Consider the following 4,150-nt stretch of genomic DNA (forward strand, 5'->3'; position numbering starts at 1 on the left):
AGTCTGGTCTCAAATTCCTGGCCTCAAGTGATCTGCCTGCCTTGGCCTCCTGAAGTGGTGAGATTACAAGCATGAGTCACCACTCTCGGCCAGCTATATGTATTTTAAATGGCTCGTGGGTTTGTCATAACTGCTCAACTTTGCCTCTGTAATAGATAAGCAGTCATGGATAATATGTAAACAAAAGAGCATGGCTGTGTTTCAGTAAAGCTTTATTTCTGAAAACAGGCAGCAAGACAGTTTTGGCCTACAGGATGTTGTTTGCAGACCATGGATATAGATGATAGATTGAGTTACATAATGGATAAGGATATATAACAGATCCTGTGTACTCATAAAATACTGTCCTTATTAATATACATTCATCTTCTATTCTGATCTTTCTCATATTTTATGTTTGCCAAAAAGTAAAATAACTGTATATCCAAACCCAGTGAATAGTGGTGTGAATTATCATTACTTATAGGGGCTACATTAATCTCTTCATGAAATTAAAACGTATCCTGTGTAATTGAATAATATTCATATTTATTTATTTTATTCATTTTTTATTCTAAAGCCTTTATTTTGAGACATGATGAAAAAATCTTACAGGTGCACATGGAAAGACATGATCACCACTGAGTGAAAACAATCTAACCAAAAAGCCTGAATGCCTGTCAGCTGATGTTGAAGCTGAAATTCTGGGGGTATGACATGCTGCAGGGCTGAAGGGAATGGATAATTAGTATTCCTCTCCTTCCTTCTCACCCTCTCCTTCGACAGAATCCACACTAACCACTTCATAATCTTTCTTAAGGGCAACCATGTCCTCGTGGGCCTCACAAAACTCTCCTTCCTCCATCCCTTCACCCACGGAATAGTGAACAAAGAAACTTGGCATACATCAGGTATGCGGTCCAGGTGAGCCCACACCTCAACAATGGCTGTGATGTTGCTCAGTGTGCACACAGCTCTCCGTCCTTTGGCCAGGTCTCCGCCTGGTACCACAGTGGGAAGCTGGTAACTAATGTCAACCTTGAAGCCAGTGGGACAGCAATCCACAAACTGAATGCTGCATTTGGTTTTGATGGTGGCAGTGGCAGTGGCAGCATGATGGCTTTGGGAACCATATCACAAGCGTACAAGAGGCAGCAAGTTATGTATTTACCATGGTGTGGGTCACATCTTAACATCTCACTGGCTGGCTCAAAATAAGCATTCGTGATCTCTACTACAGAAAAGTGTTCACGGTAGGCTTTCTCAGCAGAGATGACAGGGACACACGTGGCCAGAAGGAAGTGGATGTGAGCGTATGGCACTAGATTGGTCTGGAATTCTGTTAGATCAATATTCAGGGCTCCATCAAATCTGAAGGAAGCAGTGATAGAGGACACAGTCTGGCTAATGAGATGGTTAACGTTAGTGTAGTTTGGACATTCAATATTGAGCTTTACTTTTGGAAAACTGATTAAATGATAAAAAGGGTTGAGGTGATTTTTCCACCTTTCCTGTATGAACTGTATCATTGGCTAACCAAATGGTAGATGTCATAGATGGCCTCATTGTCTACTGTGAAGGCACAATCGTAGTGCTCTAGGGTGGTGTGGGTGGTGAGGATGGAGTCGTAGAGCTCAACTACTGCCGTGGAAACCTGGAGGATGGGGGTTGCTGGGAAAATGGAGAACTGCAGCTTGGACTTCTTGTTATAAGCAACAGAAAGACATACCATCAGCAGGGAGTTGAACCTAGAACCAGTCTGTTCAACAAAACTGTGTAAAACTAAGAAGCCCTAAAGACCTGTGCACTGGTCAGCCAGCTTGTGAACTCAGTCCAAGATGAGGTCAGTGATCCCCTTGTCAATGATGTAGTGGCCTCATGCATAGCCACTGACAGCATCTTCCTTGTCTGGGATGAGCTTCTCAGGGTGGAAGAGGTGGCTCGTAGGTGTCAGAGTAAACTGTTAATAACTGTGGGTTCCAGGTCTACAAACACGGCCCTGGGCACATGCTTTTCAGTGGTCATCTCTCCCTCGAATTGTCTTGTCACTTGGCATCTGGCCATGGAGCTGGATGCCATGTTCCAGGCAGTAGAGGTACAAGCTGGCTTTGCCAGTCTGGACACCAGGCTGGCCAATGTGGATGGAGATGCACTCACACATAGTGGCTAACAGTTAGGAGGCTAAGGCGACAGGAGCAGATAACGGGTCCGATCACCGATCCCAACAAGCTAAGAGTTAAGGAAAGTAATGTGCTCAGTAATACTTATAGTTAAACATCTCCTTTAGAATTTGCACATAAAAATGATCAAGGTAAAACTAATGTAAAGTTAAATAGGTCTAGCTATAAAAGATTATGATTATGACAAAATGTTGAAGTCATGAAATGTGTATGAAAAATAAAACTGTAGTTGGAAATAATAAAACTTTCTGGTGGTTTTGAAGGGGATCACAAGGAAATCTGTATCAACTGTCATGAAGCTTGAACTATTACTTATTGCTAGCCTTTCAATTGCTCCAAGAAGCCTCTGACATATCATTTTAACCTTTACATAATGGTGGCAAAATGTGGGTATTAAGTTTCAAAATGTCATCTTAAACTAATTAATTTATGAGTGTCAGTAGCAGCGGACACATGATATAAAATACTGTTTAAATGTAGTAAAAAGATGAAAATGAATAGGTGTTTCTCTTTCACACATACAATGAAAATATATAAACTTCCATACTTTGGAAATTTAATTTATTATTAACTTTAGTTCCAAACATTACACTGTATGGTACATTATAGTTTCTTAACACCTATTTTTGTATGAGAGTTTTCTTTTTTTCATAAATGATCCTTTCCTTCAACTCTGTCTCTGTATTTTTTGATAACCTTTTCTTTCTTATCATTGTCTCAATTTTGAAAGGTCAAACATTGGACTTATTTGATTTTTTATTATATCAAACTTTTAATTTCACTTTTAAAAGAAAAATATTTTGAGATCTAACTTGGAAAACACTTTCAAAATTCCTGCATAGTTTCATGAAACATGAAATTATTATTTTAAAAAATAATCATTATGAAATTATTTCTTTCTAATATAGCTAATTCTCAGCTTCTACGTGGATCCCTTGGGGTTACAATGGGGGACCATATTAGCATAAATCCCAATCTCATAGATTTCTTTTAACAATAATTTCAAATGGTTGTCTATTTTATTCTGTTAATTTGGAAATGTTTTTTAAGCAAAATCTATCACATACCTATTATTTTCAGCGACTGTAGTATAAAACTGGCTTGGAAGTCACATTAATGAAAACTTTACAATTACTTCATCTGAGTTATTTATTTCCAAAAAAAATTTACAACAATACACATGACAAGCATTTCACAAACAGCATCGCATACATAGGCATTTTTAGTGTAAAAAAGATGAAAATTATATTGGCTAACATTTCTTGAGCTCCTACCATGTACTAGGCACTGTTCTAAAGCATTTGTACTATGTACTAGGCACTGTTCTAAAGCAAATGTAATTATATTGTTACATTTCAAGAATATAACTAAATCTTTTTTAATGAACCATTGGTAAACTTACCTATTTAAAGCTATCTGTTGAGAAACATTCAAGCCATATTTAATTTCACTAGGCCATTAACTTGTAGTCTTAAGTGAGTAAAATCTTTTAAAATAAGGAATATATTTTATTTTAAAACAACCTTAAAAATAGATGGAAAGACATTAAGGAGAAATTTTTGTTTGACCTTTAATGGATGAATAGCTGAAAGCCTAGAAAATAAAAATAAAATAAAGTCAGCAAGGTTGGCAGGAAAGCATGAGAGAAAGCCGCACTGATCTACCTGTCACACTTAGAATGCTCGACCCTACAAAACAACAGATAAATAACATCAATTTACCCAAAATGTATACTTTGAGAAGATTAATACAATTTATAATCTTCTAGTCAGACTGATCAGGAACAAGGAAAGAAGATACAAATCATCAATGTAGAAATAATATAAATTGGAGAATAGAGAAATGCAAAACAAAATAACAAAACTCTTGTTAGTAATCATAATTGGAGATGGTAGCATGAGTATTGTTATTCTGAGATAGTTGTATGTACAATGAGAAATCAAGCAAATGAATAATTACAGGCTATTCTCATTCTATCAACTCTCGTATTT

General features: G+C 36.9%; 1 pseudogene across 1 annotated transcript; it reads right to left on the minus strand.

The window, feature by feature from the left end:
* Nucleotides 1–554: 554 nt before the first annotated feature.
* On the minus strand, nt 555–3,003 carry LOC101009154 (annotated as a pseudogene). The gene is made up of 2 exons (XR_004181478.1): nt 1,517–3,003; nt 555–1,430 (listed from the first exon to the last, which is right to left on the minus strand). The product of XR_004181478.1 is annotated as a tubulin alpha-1B chain-like (transcript).
* Between the last annotated feature and the right edge of the window lie 1,147 nt (nt 3,004–4,150).

This window comes from Papio anubis, unplaced genomic scaffold (genome assembly GCF_008728515.1).
Source record: "Papio anubis isolate 15944 unplaced genomic scaffold, Panubis1.0 scaffold280, whole genome shotgun sequence".
In the NCBI taxonomy this organism is placed as follows: Eukaryota; Metazoa; Chordata; class Mammalia; order Primates; family Cercopithecidae; genus Papio; species Papio anubis.